Below are 22,597 nucleotides of genomic sequence, written 5' to 3'. Positions count from 1 at the left end.
CTCACACACACACTAAATAAATAAGTATAATACAAATTTAAAGATATCAGACCCACTTAATTCACAGGATTTTGTGTGAAAACTGAAAAAAACAGTTAGTAAAGTGTAAAAGGCGAATGAGAAACTAACCCCTCTTATTCGAACGAAGGCCAATTCAGGTAAGATGTACAAGAGCTGGTCTTGAGAAAGCCAGTGATGCTCTGAGCTTGGGGAAGAGCCAGGAAACATTACAGTAAAGAAATATTTAGAGCCATGAAAGGGATCGTTTCCAAAGTTAAAAGTGTTATAGGTGGACATGAGAGTCCAGAAGGAGTTTGAGGTTCTGTCGTCTCAGAAGAAGGAATTTGACCAGGACCATGTGGCCAGTGATAGAAACAGAGGCAGGTTATTAGGAAAAAGAGTGCTTCTCAGCAAGACAATGTACTGAAGATGTGGGAAAGGTTAGGTGCGCCATGGCGCCTGCGTTAAGCAGGTAGGGACATTTGTATGGTAAGTGCTTGTCTGCGCATGCTCACCGGCCTTCCTGGGGAGGAGTCTCTTTCATTCGGCTGCCTCCCTCTTCCTCCCATCTTCCGCCACAGATGTAGGATAGCCTCCCTTCTAGGAAACCAAAAAACAAAAGCAAAAAAAACCGTGAGAATGCTTTTCCAAAGCATGAGGAATGAAGGTTTCCGAGGCCCAAGTCCTCTCAGGAGGGCAATAAATATGGGAAATAAGTTATTTTTGAAGGTAATTGAAGTAGAATGTGAATGAATTCAAAACACAACTCTGTCCCTTTAGATAGAAACAAACAGAAACAGTAAGGTGGGGAGGGAGCGCACAAGACCAAGATCAGCGCTCAGAGAACTGACTACAGACACGGGGGTGGGGGAGTGGGGGGCGGGCAGGCATGCCCTGTCCCCTGCAGCTGCCAGCCCACTTCTCCCGCTCTCTGACCCATGCGTCACTGAGAGGAGAGGGGTGACAACAGTGTAGGAACCGTGCTCAGCATTCACTGGGCTGGAGACAACAACACAGTTGATGCAACCCGTGAAAGCATTGAATTGGGTAATAAATCTGGATAAATCATTTCTCTTTATAAAGCAGATTCCCCCCCCTACCTGCCACTCAGCTTGTAACATATAAAGTACTGGGCTCTTCACCTGGACCCGCCTGCCCAGCCCCCATGAAGATCCTGGACACCTTTGAGAAGTGTGCAAACACCAGCAGTATTTATACATCTGGGTAATACATCAAGTATCAGGAGGTGTCTCTAGGCATGAGTTACAAGGCCTCTAAAAGCAATGAGTCTTTTATGGGGTTGTAGATAATGGTGATTTTCCGTAAATCCTGCCAGAGTCACACAATAAGCCAAGAGCAATTAACATTAATTAAATGATCCCCATAAAAAGGTTGCTTTGCTGACACATTGATAACCTCTAAATGCTCTTAGCCTGTTCACATTCTTAAAGGTGTCTCTACAGTTGCACCAGGGATTCTGTTCAGGCTTCTACTGCCCCAGATGGCTGCCCACACATGCAAAACACCATTCAACCTCAAGGCAGCCCTGTGCACATCACTCTGCACCCTGAGATGTGTGCCTAAGTATCTAGAAAGGATGTTAAAACAAGACTCTGACTCAGTAGATCAAGGGGCCTGAAAGTCTGCATTTGTCCCAAGTTCCTTGGCTGTGGATACTAGCCTGCTCTACCAAAGCCAAACACTTTGAGAAGTAATTCTGCACGAAAGCTCTGCAAACAGCCCCTGTTAAATGCCTAGAGAATGGCCTAGAACATCCGGGCCTTTCTTCCATACTTACTTTTCTTTCTCCTTTTACACTCATTTATTTATTGGTGGGCAAGGATGGTGGGGACTCGCATACACCACAGCACACACATGGAGACCATAGGACAACTTGGGGATTGGGTTCCTTCCTTCTATCACATGGGTTCCAGGGATGGAACTCAGGTCTTCAGGCTTGACAGCAATTGCCCTAGCTCACTGAGCTTTTCCTCCACTCTGCTTTTCCAAACCCAGGGGGCGGCAGATGGCAGTACAGTTAAGACAGTGCAGTTCCCTCGAGTCACCCAGAACTGGAAACTTCAGGTAGGAGGAGCAGAAATGGAAACCTCCTCTGAGACAGGTGAAGTCCAGGGACACGTCAACCCTCAGGCCTCTGCCTTCTCCATCTACCCTTTTGAGAAGTCACCTGGGAGCCAGGCCACCGTCGTAAGTCACTGAAGGTGGAACCTTCTCCAGAATGGAAGAGTTAGAGGTCAGAATGTCTCTGTGGTGGAGCCAGAACCCCTGTCCCTAGACAAAGCTCACCTACCTGTGGTCACACTGGGGGCACAAGGCAGGATCTGCATTGCCAAGTCTGCCACATGGCCAGGGATGAGACCTATCACAGGAAAGGAAGAGTGCGAGCCATGGGGGCAGCAGGGACTAGACAAGGGTCAAACACTTGAAAAGCAGCCCAGGAAGTTTTGGCAGAGATTTACTATGGCGTGGGAACAGCCAGAAGGAGGCGGCCGACCCAAGTGCGGCCACCAACAGAAGGGAAGAGCTCTCAGTCAGGTGGAGCGAGAGTTTAGAGGTAATCATGCAGGAACCTTGGGAAGCTCTCAGGGTCCCTCCCAGTGAACAGATGTGAGGCTCTAACAGCCTATAAAGTTGCAGGGTTATAAAACTGTACTATGATATTATAACGGTGTGGCTGTAGGAAGCTATAGGAAAGCCATGTGTGCCTGTGGAAGGCTTCTGTTTTAATCCAGTAATGACGGGACTGAAATTACAAGTGTGTCCTGAGTCTACAGAAAGTTGCTGGTATACCTCCAGTAACCCTGCAGCAACTTCCTGATGCAAAAGAAATTCAATCAGCAAAATACTGAGAAAGGGCAAAGTGAGTTGTTCTCTTGAGTAGAAGAGACCTTAGAGCAGGAAGTCACCAGAGAAGGAGGGTGGGGAGGCTTTACACAAAGAATTCTTGGGATTCCTTGGAGACTGTAATCATCTGACCAAGAAATGTGCCCTTGAGTTTGTGGCCTTCCTTTTTCTTTGCTCTGACACCCTTCCTCCTCTGCAGTGTTTGCAGGGCAATCCAAGCCAAGTCTGCTATTTATAGAGTGAGAGCAATTTTACCACAGGGTGTGGGGTTTAATTTGAAAAGACATCAAGGAGCGAGGGGCAGATGGCTGAGCAGGCAGTGCCTTTCACTGACCTTGTTAGAGCCCACTGCCATAGTTTCAGTTTTAGGGACCCAAAAGTGTGCCCTGAGGATGATCCCTGCTGAGGTAAGGCTCTTTGAGAAAGGAGCAATAAATTGATATGCCAAGTACCTGCTTGTTAATTTCTAATTGATCTGTGATCAGCTTGGGGAATGACACTGGCTGGCAATTTAAGGACTGTTTTCTGAAGGGCTGTTCACCTAGATGGACTTGGTTATGTGTTACAGGGTAATAGATATAGAAGATTCCAAACAAAAGAATTGGGGAAGGAGGCGGGGAACCTGAGGACATTCCTCTCTCAACCCATATAGAACGAATGACCAATTCTTGCTTAGCCCACTCTCCCTTCCCATACGATTAGACCCAGTGATATTAGTCCATTTTTAATAGTTCTCCAGCTATAATGGTTAATTTTGACTGCCCCATGAAATGGCTATATATTTGATCAAATATAATGCTAGGTATTTCTGTGAGGGTGATTTTGAATGAGTTTGACATTTTAACTAATAGACTAAATCCACCAAGTTGTCTTCCCCATTGGGGGAGGGCTACATCCAACTAGTTAAAGGCCTTAATGGAACAAAAGGTCACCCTCCCATAAGCAAGAAGAAATCCATTCTTCCTGTCTGCCTTTGAGTTGGGATATAAGTTTTCTCTTAACTTCAGACCTGGACTAAAACAGTGCTCCTGAGTCATGAGCTTGCTATCTTTCAGACTGGAACCACAGCAAGTGGCTCTCAGGGACCTCCACCTGGCTTAGGACTTGTCAGACTCTTAATCTCATGATTCTTATAAGAAATGCATATAATAAATCTCTTTGTATGTACTCTATAATCCTATGTATCCAATTTACAATCCTATTTGCACGTGCATGTGTGTGCTGCGTGCGTGCGTGCATGTGTGTGTGTGTGTGTGTGTGTCTTACAGTGCTGTTTCTCTGGAAATTCCAACCAATATGCTAAGTGTTTCTAATAAGCAATCAAATTTAAAAACCACTGACACATAAACCGCAGACAAGTAAATGATTAACAAAAGCTGTGCCATTTGGAGAGGGCCATAACCAATGAGCCAGCTGATGGAGAGAGTGCCTAAGCAAGGAGGACGAGGAAGAGAAGGTGGGAAGGAGGGCAGAATCTTTGGAGAAGCAGCTAAGACAGACAGGCTGAGCCTGGGCGCGACGCTGTTGCAGCGGCCATGGTTAGCTAATGCAGAAAGACGTTATTGAAAGGTTTTGCCCAAAGCAATCATATATCATTTTTGTGTTTCAGAAAGACAAATCTGAAAGATATGGAGGAGAGGAGCAAGAAGGCTGAAAGTGAGAGGACACAGTGTAAAAGCCTTCTGGGGACTAGATGTCCTGTCTGCCCCAAATCGCCATGTTAAAGCCCCAAACCCTACAACGTGATAACATTAGAAAAGAAGATATTTGGAAGATAATTAGGTTTAGATGGAGTCAGGAGTCTAGAGACTTTGTGGTGGAATGAATGTCCTTAGAAGAAGAGGAAAGGACAGAGCTTCCTGTCTCCTTCATCTGAGGGTACAGGAAGAAAGTGGCTGTCTGTAAGTCAGGGTTTCTCACCAAAAGCTAAGCAAAAGATGCTGTGGTTGTGAGCTAGAGCAAACAGATTCTATGCGTGTGTTAGAGCTGCATTTACCCAGATTTGGACAACCAGACTTGGGAATTGAGGAGGAGGTGTCGTATACGACTTCAAAGTCCCTAACTTACATTATGGAGAAGACGGTGGTGCTAAGATTGGGAACACAGGAGGAGAAACAGATTTTGTGGAGGATGTCATGAGTTCGGTTCATTTAAATCTGAGGTACCACGGGGCATTTGTTCAGATGTATCCAGGGAGCTGATAAAAATAGGTTCTTGGCCTTCAATAAAGTAATATGCTCTTTATAGGAGACGACTCAGAAATAATAGAATGGAGATGATAGCAGAATTAATAGGTAGAACAATCTGGGAAGAATGTGAAGGGGCTGGAAGCAAGAGCTTGAGATATGTAACTGTTAAAGGACACGTAGCATGGGCACCGTTATCTAAGAGGCTAATAAGCAGTCAAAAGGAAAAACGTAATCCAGGCAGTGGGGTGCACACTTTTAATGCCAGCACTTGGGAGGCAGAGGCAGGTGGATCTCTGTGAGTTCTAGACCAGCCTGGTCTATAGAGCGAGTTCCAGGACAGGCTCCAAACCTACAGATAAACCCTATCTCGAAAAAACAAAACAGAAAAGAAAAGCATGTGAGAATGGCTAAAGAACATCTTCACACATTAATAGTAGAAGGGGTTTAACATGAATTATTAAGTAATGGTAAGAGTGTAATCATATCTCTCAACTGAAGGAAAATGTACAAGTAAGGATACACTTGGAAAATAAATTAAGAACTCTACACAAAATAAGTAAGTATGAAAGTATGCCTCTCTAATCATGGCCAAAGCAGAAGGACTTCTGTGGTGGTTTGAAAGAAATGGTCCCCCAAAAGAGCGGCACTATTAGGAGGTGTGGCTTTGTTGGAGTAGGTGTGGCCTTGTAGGGAGAAGTGTGTGACTGAGGGAGTGGGCTTTGAGATCTCATTTGCTCAAGCTATACTCAGTGTGATAGGTCACTTCCTGTTGCCTGCAGATCAAGATGTAGAACTCTCAGCTCCTTCTCCAACACCATGTTTGTCTACATATGGCCATATTCCCCCATGAAGATTATAGACTAAACTTCTGAAACTGTAAGCGAGCCACTGCATTAAATGCTTTCCTTTATAAGAGTTGCCATGCTCATGGTGTCTCTTCACAGCATAGAAACCCCAACTAAGACAACTTCTAATTTTCCAAATAACAATACACCTAAAATATAGGAATGGTTGATATTGTTGAATGTTTTAAAGATGTCCCCAAGGAAGGTGGGGAGAACAATAGTACCTCAAGGGCAAATGAAGAGAAATATAAGTGATCATGAGCCGGGCGGTGGTGGCGCACGCCTTTAATCCCAGCACTCGGGAGGCAGAGGCAGGCGGATCTCTGTGAGTTCAAGGCCGGGCTGGACCGATAGCCTCCAAAACAATACAGAGAAACCCTGTCTCGTAAAAACGAAAAAAAAAGTGATCACGATTTCTTTTAAACAATAATAAATATATTGCAGAACAGAGAGATGTTACCATAAAATTTAAAGTTTAAAAGAACTCAGGATAGCACTTTCTGGTATGAATGGGTCCATCATGTGCATTCTTCTCTGCCACTAGGTGTGCTGTGTTGGACAGACTGAGTAGGTGAGGACCGCATATTTCTAGTAAGGCAAATGCAAGAGCAAACTAGCCCACTAATCTACACCCCAGCCTAGGAACATAGAGCATCAGCAGCATGGTACTCCAGGGACCTATTTTTTTTTTTAGAAAAAATTAAAATTGAGAGAAAATTTGTCATTTGCCAGGATTTAGTCAACCTTTTTATAACCTGGTGTTTATATCTTCAAGGGAGATGGACTGTCCACTTGTACAAAACACCTTTTCTACTATCAGACTATAAGGCAAAATAAACATCCCTCCTTTGACTTGATGAGGATTCAAATGAGTGACTGTCTGGCTCTGTGTTGGCTCAGAGCTCTTTAGTAACTCTTTGGGACAGGGCAAACTTGCACACTTGTCTAAAATATAGCAGTAGCCCAATCCCTGAGGCATGGATGGAAAATTGGCCCCACCACTTCAAAATCTTAATGTGTATTTCCCCTTCCAACATAATCTTGTTATTAATTATCTGGGAATTTTGTACACTGCTTCCCATCACACTTGCTTCCCATTCCTCCCATGTGTACCCTCTCACCCTTGTGCCATCCCCGCCGAAAGCGACAAGTCCAATTTGTGCTGCCACAGACTCACTGGAGCATGGTCAGACTCGCAGTGGCCATCCCCTTAAAGATAACCACCCTTCCCGCATCTACCCCACCCCACTGCCAGAAGTCGTCAACTGTGAAGAGCTACACCTTAGCATTTTATCACATTTTTTAAAAGACTCTCTTCAATATCTTCTTGTCTGGATTGTTTCTTTTTGTTTTTAAGGGTGGGGGTTGTCACAGAAACCTTCAACGTCTCATTCTCAGTTATGAGTCTGCAGTCTGCAATCATCAATACCACTCCCAGACACCAACATGGCTTCTGGCAGCAACACAGACCACAGACGTTAGCATGGCCTGCACTGGCAGCACAGACTAAGGACATCAGCATGGTTCCCTGCAGCAACATGGACCACGGCCATCAGCATGGTCCCTTGTGGCAGCACAGACCACAGATACACTGACCACGGAAGTCTTTTGAGGAGACTTAATCCAGAAAATGAACCATTCTTCCTCTTGGATATCTTGTTGTTGCTCAGAGTCTGGGTGATCATGCAGTTTGCCAGGGTGTAGGTCCCTTGTAAGCTCCAGGTTGCTGGGTACCACCCTGGTTCTACCCTGCACCAAGGGCACAACCATCGTGCTTGCAGCCTTTAGGCTGCACTGCTGCATCCCTGCACTCTCCTCCCCAGTGAGGAGTGCAAGTGGCAGCAGCGGCGGCAGCAGCAACAATGACCTACCTCACTGTGGATCTGGTGGCTCTTAATGCATCATTTCTTTAAGAGAAAGTCTGCACCACACTTATGGCCCTGTGTGTGGGAACATCCAGGTCTGTTTCCCTACTGGGATGATCTCTAAGGTTCTCCCTGTCTATGAATGCCTACATGGCTGTTCCGCCTCACATACTATGACAGTTGGCTCATCACATTAATGACTCCTAAACACACCCCTTTCTTGGCAGTCACACTTTACATTCCCCTTCCTGGTCTGGGATGTCTCTGTGATGGGAAAACAACTGTCTCTGCATTCTTGACAGTCCTGGGGAAGTCCGGAGGATGTCTGCCTCCAGTGTGAAGATTATTTGGAGGAAGTGAAGACAAAGCCATCATCAGAGAAGGTCCAGTGATGGCAGACTTCAACTGAACCCAGCCCAGGGCTGTCAAGTGAACTAAATGTACTTTTTTAGGAGACCATCAGTAAGGCCAGCAAAAGAGCCACCCAGTTGAGTTCAGCTCTAATTGCAGGATCGTGAGCAAATAAAACAGCTGTCATCTTGTGCCTGAGTTTTAGGACAGCTTTTACACTGGCCTGGAAAGACAAAAAAAGTTACAGTTCTTGAAAACAGAGGTTGGCAAAGGTCTCAAACTAAGTCAAGATCCTGGCCCTTTTCCACAGGGAGGCGATGGAATAAGGTGGTGCTAACTTTGTTCAACCTGTATCTCCAGTATCTGTGGGAATCTGCTCATTTGTAGCTTTGATGAGCCCTGCAGGTTGCAGTGTGTCTTTCACTTGTAAATCTCCCATCTACAGCTGACACCCCAACTACCCTCCCAATCTACAGCTGACACCCCAACTACCCTCCCAATCTACAGCTGACACCCCAACTACCCTCCCAGTCTACAGCTGACACCCCAACTATCTTCTTTGTTGGTCTCCCACAATCTCTGCCCCCACCTATCTGCTGTAAGTTACTTGCTCTAGGGTCAAACACCAGACAACTAAGGGTAGTCCTATGCCTTGGAGACTGTTGCAGCCACTTGTCAGCCTGTCTCTCACATTCTTACCTGCTCCCTCTGGGCCATGACCAACTTGTCCTTCCCTTAGTGGCCCTTGCCCCAGCTAGCCTGGTTTCCCCACTTCTTTTAGAATCTCGGAGTATAACAAACCTTTTCCCATGGTGTGCCATATAATAATAATAATAATGACATATGTATTTTAAAGCGGTGATCTGTGAGTATGAATGAGGGGACAACCCCACAGCCAGTGTCACACCAGCAGAGAGAGAAAGAGAGAACGGATAAGCAAAGGAGTTAAGACTGGGCTGGTTAAACCCACAGAAACAGTTGACCTGAACAAGGGGGAGCTCTTGGACTCCAGATTGATGGCTGTGTGGAAAGCATGGGGCTGACCCAGACCCCCTGAATGTGGGTGTCAGTGAGGAGGCCTAGGTAATCTATGGGGCCTTGGGTAATATTTATCCTTGGCGTACAAATAGACTTTGAGTGCCCATGCCACAATATGGGAGGCTCTCTCAGCCGGGACTCTTGGGGGAGGACCTACGTCCTGCCCTGGATGAAATGACAGTTACTGGAGGTCCACCATGGAGGGCCTCACCCTCCTTGGGGATCTGAGTGGAGATTGAGTCGGGGACTGGGGGACCTGGTGGGGAGGGTGGGGGAGGAGGGGAGGGAGAGGGAGTTGGGATTGACATGTGAAACAAGATTGTTTCTAACCTAAATTAAAAAAATAGAAAAGATGGACAAGGTAGAAGTGGCAGACAAGGACACATTGTCACATGTGTCCCTCAGAGAGACTCACCTCTCCAACATCAGCCTTTCATTGTGTGTCCTAAATTCTAAGTAGCTACATATTTTTCCAATGAAAATAAGAACTGTTTTTTAATATTCCCCCATTAATTTACATGATAGCTCCAGGAAATAATTTGTTGTCTCCTTTATACGGAAGTAAAAATCAAGGGTTAGAATAAATAAAATGCTGCAAGCAGAAGGAGACTCCAACTTTTTTGCTATCCCCAAACAGAATGCTTTTCCTAAATTGTCCCGACAATTTTTGGAAGTTCTGTTGTTTGTCAACATTTCCTATTTGTGTATGTGTTATGTAAGACCCCAATATGTCTTCCCAGTTAAAATTTGAACAAATGAAATTTACATACTAAAAAAACGAATTACATTTTTGGGGGGAGGGGTACATACGTGCCACAGTGTACATGTGAAGGTCAGAGGGCAAGTTTTGGGAGTCTGCTCTCTCCTTCTGTGTGTGGATCTCAGGCACTGAATCCAGGTTGTCAGGCTTTGTGGTAAGTGCCCTTACCCCCTGAGCCATTTCTACAAACCACATTTCATAGTTTCAATCTCCTTTTATTTTTATTATAAGAGTTGTCATTCTCAGTAACAGTTTGAAACAGAAAGAATAAATTTAAAAATTGCTCATACACACTAAAGACTAACCAAGTGATATTCTGGTGTACATCCTCCTAGCCATTTCAAAAAATGTATGCATGTTGGGGCTGTAGAGATGGCTCAGCAATTAAGAGCTCTTTCTGATCCCACAGAGGCCCTGGACTCAGTTCCCAGTGCCCACATGATGTCTCACCACCTTCCAGGAGATCTGCTGCCTTCTTCTGACTACTGTGGTATACTCATGGTGCACACAAATTCCTGCAGGCAAAAACACTCATGCACAAAAAATAAAATAAGCAAATAAAAAACAATGTTATATGAATGTACCTCTTACAAATATTCAAATGTTAAGTATGAGTTATTATTAGTATTTTGTTATTAAAAGTACTCTAATGAGTTTCCTCATCTGTCTTTACATAATTCTTCCTGAAGTCTCCAATTATCTCTAAGACAAATTCCTAGATTTAAAATTGCTAAGTCAAATATAGTTTACATTCTTAATAATTTGTAGATCTACTTGTTAAATTTCCCTCAAAATACTTGTTTTCGTATATCCTAGAGTCTTTTGGTCTTGATACAAAATAACTTACCACTATATAATGTTCTCTCTCTCGTGTGTGTGTGTGTGTGTGTGTGTGTGTGTGATTAAAGCAGAGTCCTTCCCATGCTAAAATGTAAGCAGAGTGCTGACTTTAATCCATATACACAAGTTGATAAGTGGAGACTTTATTATTATCATTATTCCAACAGAGAATATCTGTTTGCCAGAGCTTGCCTACTTAATAGTAGCATGATCATTGCTTTCTCAGACATTCAGAATTATGAACAGTTGATTACCTACATCCTTTAACACACTCTCTCTCTCTCTTTCTCTGTCTCTCTCTCTCTCTCTCTCTCACACACTAACTGTGCAGAAGTAGAGATACACATATGCAGCCCACACTACAAAGTGTACCATTTCCCTGCACCATTTAGGCAGAGGAATACGCCACTTACCCAGTGTGATCTAGAGTCCCCCAGACAGACTCACCTTCCCCAAAACAGCCTTTCTTTGTGTCCCCTAAATTCTAAGTCGCAATACTTCAGCTTCCAGCTGAAAGGTCCATGGCTAAGATGCAGCCAGAATGGGTCAGGCATTAGCAAAGTTAACAGCTGAGCTCTAAGGAATCTAGCAAGGACCTAGCGCCCCCTAGAAAGAACCAAAGTGTGTGAAGGCATGCAGGAGTCCAATAGGGTAAGAGGAACAGGAAGCAGCCTGTTGTGGCCTGGGGACAGAAGGACAGCTTGGCGACAGAAGGACAGCTTGGCGACAGAAGCACAGCATATCGTGTTTCTGAGAACCCTGAGGTGAAAGGCTTTATTGGAAGTGGTCAGAGGGGTCCAGACAATTAACTGGGCTTATTGGACTGAAACTTTGAATTCCTTTCTCTGATGGCCCCTTCACCACATGGGTCAGTAGCATCTGTTCTAACAACACAAACTCCAGTAGAGAAATCACTGCAGGTGAATATACCTGGTCCCTCTTCCTCAGCAAGGTGGCTGGCATTCATTCACGAGAAGATGGTTCTCTGTGGTAATCCTGAGGAGACTTGCTGATGCTGAAGTAAAGCTCTCACTGGCCTCTTCCCTGGCACTGTTGTCAGGATCATCATGGCTTTCTCTCCATGTCTGTCACTGAATTATGGTAATTTTTTCTAGTCATGAGTTTTAATCAGAGTTGAAGTCTCTGAGTTACTGACAGTTCTGGAGAGTTGTAACTGCTCCAGGATTGACTTCACCCTGTCACAAAATCATAACACAAGCAGAAAACTAGAGGCTCTTACTAGCCTCCCTGGCCAATTAAAAACAAGGCTTCTCCCTAAACAGCGGGTTTCATAGAAAGGGGAGGGAGGTAGAAAGTGTCTAATCTCCATGGCCTTCACCAGCAAACGATGACCTGGCAAGGGCAGTGCAGGAAGCAGATGTTGTGGTTTAGCTAGTGTTCTTCACAGGAAGCTAGAAACCATTGCTTTGACACTCAATGGTACTGAGATAGCATCAGGCATGCTTACTTCTCCTGATGTCACAGACACTGTCCACAATCACTTGTTTGTGTCACCACCACAGGCTTGGGCACACAGGTCATGTGCACCCCACCCCTTAGGAGGCCATGAAGCACAGGCAAGTGGCCCATCCTGCCTTGGCTTCTTGTCATCACGTGTAATGGAAACTCCTTCCTGACCAAACAGGACCCCAGCTATGTGGCTGTTTGGCTGAGACAAAGAGTTTGGTAGAGACCACTAAAGCTTTTCTGACGCCACAGGGAAAGTGCATTTCCCACCCTCGACAGCCCCTACACATTTCCATTATGCCGTCAGGGTTCTCTCACATTCTCTAAAGCTAATGTTGATCCGCCTTTTACTGGCATAGTTCTTAGGGATGCCACGTCTAGAATAGGCTGGTCTACAATCTAACTTATCATTCATTGAAGCTCTCATTTGCTTTAAGGTCCCATTCTTAAGTACCTATTAGAGAAACAGGTGACCTGAATAAATCAAGCCAGCATCGGCTAGGTTGGGACACGGCTTAGGTCAGTGGCAAAGCACACACCTAATGGCATATATAAGTTCCTGTGTTTGATTCCCAACACCATGAAAAAGAAAAAGACAGACATAACTTGTACTGAGGTAATAACCCGAAAATCCCAGTAGTCAAAATGAGGGTTTATCGTCCATGCTGCATATCTCAGAGGCAATCAGTAACTCAGAACACCACCAGTGACCCAGGCTCAGTAATGCATCATCCCCAAGAGAGGAGGGAAGTCTTATAAACGGTACCAACCCTCTCATGCTACTAGCCAGAATTGGCCCCATAGCTTCATCTAACCAAAAAAGGGGCTGGAATTTCCATCTGTGTATCTGAAGTCACAGGGCTGGAAATACTGATCAAGGTTCATAAATGACCTCAAATTATCAAACCAGCTGCTTATCTTACACTGAAAAGAAAAATGAAGATTTGCAGAGTCAAGACTTACCCTCCCCACCCACCCCCATCCTATTTGCTTTTGTGTTCCATTCTCATGTTCTAAGCAGGGATAACCAGAAAATAGAGTGGGGATGTTTCTGATGCCTACCCTGTGTTTGCTTGAGGTACTCAGTTCTCAAGGCAGCGGCTTGCCAGAGAGAATCCAAAATTACCCAGACGTGCAGAGGATGAAAAGGATGGAGTGAGAATGTGTGCAAAGAGTGTGCTAAACTATTTAACTTTGGCTGGAGAGAGGGGAGCATTGCGGGGTGGGGGGGAGAATTCAAAGGAAGCTGAGACAGAACCCTCAAGGGGATGGTGAGTGGACAAGAACGAAACTGGACAAGGATAGTTTTGGCTGCTAGCTGCTGGTGTTCTGGAAGCAGGAAAACAGACTAGTCTGTGTGAAGATTATTGCATCGGGCTGAACATGAATCAGTTACAGCTTGGAGCAGAGTCTGAAGGAAAGAGACGTTGGAGATTACAGTGGAGGCATAATTGATGCACAGAGGCAGTGGTGTGCAGAGGATGGATATGGCTGTTGTTCTTGGCCCCAAGAGGATTGCAGAGCTTTTGAAGAGACTTTGCAATGGCAGCAAGAATTTGCAGTTCAAAAACAGAAAGGCGGGGAAATGATATTCCTGCAGCCTAGCAAATGCTATAGATGTGCTCAGTACAAAAGGCAGTGAAGGAAGAAACAAGTTCCAAATATGGCCAGTGATGTAATGTTGGGTGTCTGTTGTCAGGGGAGAGCCACCTCAGAGCTCCTCATGCGCCGTAAGCAACAATTTCAGAGAGTGGGACTGTGAAGGGGCCCCACGCCCAATCTGTCAGCGAATTCCATTGTCTCTGCCTTCAACATACAAGCTAGGTAGACCATCTCAGCACCGCCTGCCACCTTCCTCAAGCCTCCCTCCATGATCTCCTGACAGGCTTACTGCAGCCTCCTGACTTGTCTCCTGTTGAGGACCCAGCTGCCTCTTTCTTAGGAAGCTGCGTTATGATCCTTTCGAAACGGAACCATTTCTCTGCCTGAAACTCTTCAGTAATTCCCCATTCCTCCCAGAGGATCTCAGGGCCTGTTTTAGACCCAGAAAGCCCTGAAGTGTACAGGCTGCTGCGTCTTCCTGCACCCATGTGTATATCATTTCCTTCTTACCCACTTGGCTTTAGGCTCACGAGTACTGCCACTCCCTATGCCAAGCCTCAGTCTCAGGACCTTTGCACAAGCTGTTTCTCTGGGCTTGGGAGTCCCTGCACACGGAACTCTGCTTTGGGGCTATCCATCCTTCTGAGCTCTGCTAAGTATCATTTTGTCAGTGAGGTCTTTAGGACCCAGCTTATTCAAAAGAGAAGCCCAGCTCCAGCATTGATAGACTAGGCCCTCCACTCTTGTCTGGACCAGCTTTGTGTGAAATAGGCTGTCACAAGTAACGTAGTTCACACTAACTTGTTTAATCATAGTAAAAGTGAGTTCCAGGCAGTGGGGAGGGGGGCAGGAGGATTCTTGTGTGGTTTGTTCACTGATGTAACTCTAGTACTAGGAAGAGGATATGAACCCAAAATTAATGTGCACTGATTGAATAGACAGAAACTTACCCTGACCTCATTAGTGCATCCACACGGCATCATAGAGATATTCAGGAGATAAGCACTTCTCTTTCTGAGATGCTTTGTGTAGATCTGGGGTTTCCTCCTCCTCCCTGCTACCAGCTACCATGGATACAGCCTCCTTAAAGGGGGTCAAGGATGTGACAGATGCTTTACATTAGCTTTTATGTTCCCCATAAAATTAACAACAAGCAAACCTTGAATAACGGAGGTGTGATTCTATCTTGCACTTCTGATCTGATACAAACCTTAAGAGCTTGGATCTGGAGGCAAAAAGCCATTTCCAGAACCTTCAATGGGATTATACCTGTGTAATTCATTTACTGTTACTCACTTTATATATGTTTACAGACAAAGAGAAAACTCACAGAGCCAGATACACCAAAGGGGGAAAAAAGACACCTAGTGGTTTTCATTTCTAAATTATAATCATTACACATGACACAATATTCTGCTAGACAATAATACCTCTCAGATAAATAAGAAATGCACTGTTAACATCAAGGCAAACACAATAAGATGGCTTTGTAAAAAAATGAGTATTACCTTGGAATATGATTTTCAATAGCAATATCAATTCAAATGAAAAGTCAAGAGACTAATGGATTTTTAGCCAATGGGACTTTGTACATGGAAATGAGGTCAGAGAAAGCCTTGGATAATACCTTTGAAAGGCCTCAGAAGTTATTGTCCTACTGAAGTTATTTCAATTACACAACCAATAGCAATGCATGGGCTTGCATTATTTATGTCCATGTTTCTAATGAAACAAAACACGTGGGGGGAGTGTGCTGCTAGACACAGGGCAATGACAATCAGCCAGACCCGCCTTGTAAAGACTGGATCTCATTATGCTCCCCAGGTCGGTCCTGACATTCTGGACTCAAGAGATCCTCCTAACATAGTCTCCAGAATAACTTGGACCATGGGCACACAGAATTGTGCCTGCCTTGAATACTCGAGCACATTTAAATAGAGTTAGGCTGGGGAGGTAGTTACAAAGGCTTACTGTATAAAGTAAAGGTGAGGACTGGAGTTTGGAGCCAAAGAACCTGTGCAAAGGCTGGGTGGATATGACAGCACACCTATAATTCTAACGTAGAAGAGAAAAGGATTCCAGAACAAACTAGACCATACCAGTGAGCTTTTGTTTCAATTGAGAGACCTTGCCTTGATGACTGAAGTAAGGAGCCACCAACAAAGATATCTGATGCCATCCTCAGGCTCCGCACACACAAACATGCACCCGCACACATGTGAACATGCACACACACACACACACACACCATATATATACATGACAAAAAAAACAATAAAATGGGCTGAGCACGCTGGCACTCATGTGTAGTCCCAGCTCCTGGGGAGACTGACACAAGAATCATTTGAGCCCATGTCTTAGTCACTGTTCTGTTTCTGTGAAGAGACACCGTTACCAAGGCAACTTATGAAAGAAAGCATTTAACTGGGGACTTGCTTACAGTTTCAGAGGTTTAGTCCATGATCAGCATGACAGGAGTCTGGCAGCACACATGCACTGGCATAGTAGCTGGGAGCTGCGTCCTGATCTAAAGACCAAGGGAGGGACTGGCCTGACAGGGGCTTTTGAAACCTCAGAACTCACCCTCAGTGACACACCTGCTCCAACAAGGTCACATCTACTCCAACAAGGCCACACCTCCTAATCCTTCTAAACCTTTCAAACAGTGCTACCCTCTGGTGACCAAGCATCCAAATATATAAGCCCATGGAGGCCATTCTTTTTCAAGACACCACAGCCCAGGAGTTCAAGTACAGCCTAAGCAACATAGTGAGGCCCCCATCTCCAAAAACTTTAATTTTACAAAGAGTGCTTAAAACTGATATGTTGGAAATATTGATGGAGAAATGACCCCTTACCTTGTGTCTGGCCCATCCTAGATAATAGAACACACATTTCCTCATCCAGTAAATTACAGCTTCAGTTGAGAAGAAACCTACAGCTCTCCAAGAGTTTCCCTGTGAACCTGTATCCATAGGCCCTTTGGCTGCCACTTACAGCCTGTTCCATGCTTAGGCTGCTTTACAGCCTCTAGAGGGTGTGTATACAATTTTACGGAGATTTCTCTGTTCCAATCAGACATGACCTTTCAAATATATAAAACTGTACATGAGAAAACTGCCCACAAGACTGCTATAAAATGCAGCAGTTCAACTCACAAATAGTTTTTGAGCACATTATATTATATGGGACATCATTCTCTAAGGCATAATTGCATTTTGTAAACAAAATAGACTAAACATCATTGCCTCCAGAAAGCTTCTATTCCGTGTATGGACAGTGACATGGACAATTGCCACCCCCCACAACCCGAGGATATTATGTATTCTTTAGATAATAACTGCTATGTGTTGTAGAGAAATATAAAGTAGGGAAGGGCCGGGGATAACAGAATGAGCATGTAATTTCAGAGGGAACTAGGCTAGAGTTCAGAGTGCAAAGATCCTGGGGTGACGAGCACAAAGCAAGCAACATGAGAGCAACGAATGAAGCCGGGCAATAGGGCCTGGGGACAGGAACTATGTCCTGGAGTGACTCGGGCTTGCCATAGTGAAAACCATGGAACCGAGTGGCAACAGGCAATGACAAGTGTTTCCAAATTATCACCTGCCTTTCTCAAGAATGACTAGATGGAGATGGGGAGGGGGGCTACAAAAATAAGGGCAGGGAGACCATTCTGAAGGCATTATTGTCTGAAGAAGATGTCTACCATTCATTCGAGGACCAGTCATCTGGCGGTTATGACATGGATGGATTACAGGTACAATGTAAGAGAAATGGGATGAGAATAGCAAGATTGGTTCTCATCTGATTCCAAAGAATCAGGCAGCTGCTTTAACTATGTATGATCTTCTCTCAGCTAGTCCCAGGGCCGTGTGACTTGTGCCACTCACCCACCAAAATCCCAAAGAGGCATCACTGATAATACTGAATGACGACACTTCAGAGATGTGGAAAGACCAGAAACTCATGACAGAGCTAAAGGGTTCGGAAGTCAAGGGAAGGTGTACATGTCTCCTGGTCTGTGTTGGAGGTGGGGGTGTCACCCTGTCCCTCCTCTGGCATACTTTTTTATGACCCATTTGTGACCTTTCTAGGAGCTCTGAGCAACAGAAACATAGAGTGCCGTTTCTGTGTTTAACAATCTCAACTTTATATGTTCTCAGGAAGCATATAAAGGTATCCTCTACTTTCTCCTACTGTTCCCCTCCTCCCCACCTCTTCCTCTTCCTCCTCTTCATCTTCCTCCTCCTCCTGTGACTATGCTTGTTCTCCCCAGGGTCAACAAGCTGCTGACTCACACCCCTGAAAACAGTAAGTCCATAGGGACTGTGCTTGGATTTTGAGGTTTCTGTCTTGTCTGTGAACTGATGATTGTCCCTAACCTCTGACTTTCTTCTGTTTTTCCTGTTGGTCCTAGGTAAGGTAAAGCCCCAAGCCAAAAGCAATAGCCCAAGATTGCATGGGTCTTTGTCTGAGATGTAGGGTTACAGCTAAAGAGAGTTTTCAATGAGTGAAGTCCTCCTCGTACCAGAAACCTGTACAAGGTCATCACTGTTTTGCTTCCTAGTACCTTTGAAAATCCAGAGAAAAGTTTACACCGGAGAACATGTATGTCAGGAAACCTGAGTTTTAGTGGGTACTCAGTTTGTAAATTGTGTCTTTTAAGCATATGTTGTGGCAGATGGTAGTTGATATCACGGTGTGTTCAGCTAGATGGGGTTCTCGAAGACACTCATGTTCCATCTGCACTCTCCAGAGGTCAGGACATTCTGATACTTGAGAATCCATCAAGGCCAAGAAGACTCTCAGAATGACGAGTAACAGTAATGGGTTGGCACTGGGCATGTGCTAATGAAAACACTAAAAGGTCTCCCCAGAGTGGAAAATACCAAACTCAGCCCAGCATCAGTGCTTCTTCTGGGAAGGCTGTCACCCTGATCTGTGATGTCCTATCAAGATGAAATTGGAACCAAGTGTACTTTATTCAGGACATCTGGAGATAAAAAACATAGCGCTCTCTTTCTATCTTTGTGACATTGTTCACGAAGATGTGATCTGGCTGTTAAAACCATTTGCTCTGTATCTCAAGGCTAAGGCTGACAATTCAAATAAAAGCCTCTGTCTTTCTCTTTGGTTTGTTATCTGAACCACGGCCGGCTGTCATGGCCATTCTTTGCTTTAGGACACTTGGGAAGACTGACCTGCCAGAGACTCCCACCTGGCCCAGGATTCCCATTTCCATTTCATTTCCTGGGTTTCTGGAGAGCTTTTCTCTTGTTTTGCTTGATGACCTAAAACCAGATGCAGTGTGAAAAGGAAAATCTGGATGTTTAATTTTCATAGTTCTATTATATGTTGTCTGTAGAAAAACCCTGAACCCATGTTGCTACAAAGAAATGAGGAGATTAGCATTGTGAGTATTAAAAGGCTTCTGAGCTCTCACCTATGCTCAGGTGTGCATTGGTTTGCGTTTCTTGTTGCTTTGCTGGAGTTAGAGCCAGGGCCTCAAGCATGCATAGCAGTGCTCTGCAGTCAGCCACCCCCACAGGCATGTTTCATTTATGTCCCTAAGAGGAGGAGGAGGGGGTTTGAAAGCACAATTTTGTAAATTCCTCATTAATAATTTATGACAAGCCTCTTCCAGCAACCTTTAATTGTCAACAGATGTGGACACACTACTTTTCGCCATCATCTTTCCTCTGAAAAGAACACCATCCCGGACGTGTGCCTCTGAATGATCATCAACCACTCTAGATAGTTCAGTAGAAGAAATGCTACAAAGTGGCTCCCACCACACAGTGACAGTGTCACAAGGGAAGAATCCTATCTAAAAATGCAGATTCATAGCTGTGACTCTGGAAAGTTCTGTGTCCTTATTTGCCCAACTTCAAGTCTCCCCAGAACTGCACGTCTGACTTGGTATCAGTCCATCCTGGCTGGCAAAGGGACCCTTCCTTCCCACCACCCCTGCCCAAGCTGTCCCATTTACTTTCCCTTCTCCATGGGGATGCATCTAGCTTCCTTGTAACATAATCTAAAGGGACTATTACCCTACTTAAAGAAAAAGTTTCTGGACTGGGAGTGTAGCTCAGTGGTAGAAAATTTGCCTAGTGTGTGCAAGGTCCTGAATTTGATCATGGGCCTCCACAGAAAAGACAGCTGTCAGATAAGCACACCTGTTTATCCTTGCTTTACCTTGGTGTTGGAAGTTCAGTAAACTTGGGGCACTGAGAAAGGTAAGGAGAGATGCTGGTTAATTTAAAAACAAGTGCTCAGAGTCACCACTATGGATCTAGACCTGGGTAACAGCTCCTAGGTCAACCCTAAAGATTGGTAGTCACCGGTGTGACACTGTCTTTTAATTATGACGTACTCCGGTCAAGAGTCATCAAGGAAAGCTGTGGTAGTCTGAGGAGGAATGATGTGGCCTTCTTGAAGGAAACTTCACTTTTGGAACAAGAGTTTAGTGCGAAGTGCCCTCGCTTGTTTCTTACCTTGGAGCTGACTCTGCAGCAAATCAGGCCAGCTAGAGCCTGTGGCCAGCATTCCACGTGGGCAGTGAAGTGGACAGGACTAGCCAGGGGCCACTGTGGTGGGTGAAGGTGCCGGAGGCCAATGTTCTTGGTGACAGATGGATCCCTATTTATACTCTGTTTTTCAGTCAACACAGATAGCCATTTTCAATTGTATTTTGTTAAAAACATTTTGAGGCATGAGAGTAGACGTGACGGCTTCTGTCTCAGTAAGTGATCAAGAAAGCCAGATGCACTTAATTGTTGAGTTCTCCTCTGAGTTGTGGAATGGAAGGGGAGAGAGATACTCAAACCAGAAAAACCTGGCTAGCACAAGGCTCAATTATTACTAATTGGCTCACAGAAGAGACTGTGTGTGCTCTAAGATCTGTCATAGTTCTCTCATTTAAAGGCAACTAGAAGCCTCCTACCTCTGCACCTGACTGGTTCCCCTCCCTGTCAAATTCTTTTCGGCTATTTATAAACAACTTCCACCACCCACCCACCCTGAGCAGTAAGAGTCATATATCATATTAGGACAAGGAATCTGTATGCAACTTGTTGCTTTATAACTGAAAATCTGTAACTTAGTGTCTCTTAGCCAACTGATTACACTTTCATGCTAAAAATAGTTGTCTATATGTAAAAATTATCAATATGAGTCAGGTAAGAAAAAACTGGGAAGCACAGCTTTCAAATATGTACATTCTGGATTGAAAAGGCAGCAGAAAACAGAGCCATTGAAACAAAATTTCATTTTCATGGAGCAGGTGAAGGTCAGGGAACTTCCTCTGAAAATGACATTCTATAAGCATGGAAATCACGGCTGTTCTCAGGAAATGTGGCAAGGGCTGCAAAGATGCCTGCAGGTGCTGACATTTTCACTGGGTAATAAATTTTGAGCAACAAATACATCAACAAATATCTAGCAAAGAGAGAAAGAAAAATCTAAAAGACAGACTCATTTTGAGATAGAAACCCAGGCAGTCCTTGGATTTGAGAAAGGAGAAGATTGTTGGGGAAACAAAAGGCAAAATAGGACACTTCCAGTGACTGACACCCATCTGGCGGTGTAAGGGCAAAGGAACCATGGACAAGTGTGGGGAACGGAAGTCACAGCTAAGAAATCACATGGCCATCATCCTTTAAAGGACCACTCCTGGAAGAGAACTGCCCGACACATCTTGAGCAGAAACATGTTCAACTACAGATGGGTGTGCTGGAGTTTTTTTATCAACTTGAGACAAGCTAAAGTTATGGGGGGATAATTAAGAAAATGTCTCCCTAAGATCAGGCTGTAGGTAAGCTTAATTAGTGATTGACAGGAGAGGGCCCAGCCCACTGTGGGTGATACCACCCCTGGGCTGATGGTCCTGGGTTCTAAAAGAAAGGAAGCTGAGCAAATAGGCAGCACCTTCATGGCCTCTGCACCAACTCCTGCCTCCATACTCCCCCCCCCACCCGTTTGAGTTCCTGTCCTGACTTTTTTCAATGATGAAAAGTGATTTATAAGTGTAAGCCTAGTAACCCTTCTTCTCCAAGTTGCTTTGGGCATAGTGTTTCAGCAGAGCAATAGTAGCCATATCTAGGACAGAAATTGGTATCAGGAGTAGGGTATTGCTGACAGACCTGACCATGTTGGGTTTTTGTTGTTGCTGGGCTTTTTTTTTGTTGTTGTTTGCTTTTTGTTGCTGTTTTGGTTTTAGACTGTGGAATGACTTAGGTATTTGGGGTGAGAAAAGCCATTGGGTGTTCAAGGCTTGGTAAACTGTTCTGTGGGAGCTAGTTTGGAAGAGAAGAATGTTGAGAGTAATGCAGGTGATGGAGGCCTGGCTTGTGTAGTTTCAGGGGAGAAGTTGGGAGCCCCTTAATGACTCTGATAGAGTAGTTTATTGTTTAGAGTTAAGAATCTTGTGATTCTAGTTAGCCAAGGCAGAAAACTCAGCTATAATATCAAGATACCAGAACCACTGAAGTGAAATCTTTGCTTTACTGGGACAGTTGACAATGGTTAGCTGGAGCTAAGAAATAAGTGGTAATTAAGAAAAGGCCAGCATCACTGAGGTAAAATCTTCTGGGAAGTGTTTCCTCAGAGTCAGCCATATGCCAGCTGTGTTTAGAGATGGCCAAGGTTTTACCCTGAGTTAGCAGCCAAATTTAATAGTATAAGAGTCACCAGGTGGTACTGGTTTTAAAGGCATGAAGAGATCATAAAAAGCAGATGGGGCTTGTCACTGTGAGAGGCCAGGAGAGGCCGTTG

General features: G+C 44.7%; 2 long non-coding RNA genes across 3 annotated transcripts in view; both read right to left on the bottom strand.

Moving 5' to 3' along the window:
* LOC121142452 overlaps positions 1-22,597 on the bottom strand; it is a 30,193-nt gene that overhangs the window by 2,337 nt on the left and 5,259 nt on the right. Inside the window, exons 4-5 of one of the 2 annotated variants that reach the window (XR_005879492.1) lie at positions 19,269-19,392; positions 516-600 (exon numbers count right to left, since the gene is read on the bottom strand). This is a non-coding gene — a long non-coding RNA (uncharacterized LOC121142452). The remainder of the gene's footprint in view (positions 1-515; positions 601-19,268; positions 19,393-22,597) is intronic. The other variant, XR_005879493.1, reaches the window with a different exon arrangement.
* On the bottom strand, positions 10,108-13,149 carry LOC121142453. The gene is made up of 2 exons (XR_005879494.1): positions 11,684-13,149; positions 10,108-10,428 (listed from the first exon to the last, which is right to left on the bottom strand). It is a non-coding gene; the product is annotated as an uncharacterized LOC121142453 (long non-coding RNA).

This window comes from Mesocricetus auratus, unplaced genomic scaffold (genome assembly GCF_017639785.1).
Source record: "Mesocricetus auratus isolate SY011 unplaced genomic scaffold, BCM_Maur_2.0 Super-Scaffold_100009, whole genome shotgun sequence".
NCBI classification, from domain to species: Eukaryota; Metazoa; Chordata; class Mammalia; order Rodentia; family Cricetidae; genus Mesocricetus; species Mesocricetus auratus.
The sequence above is the reverse complement of the archived record's forward strand: the minus strand, read 5'-3'. Positions and strand labels throughout refer to the sequence as shown.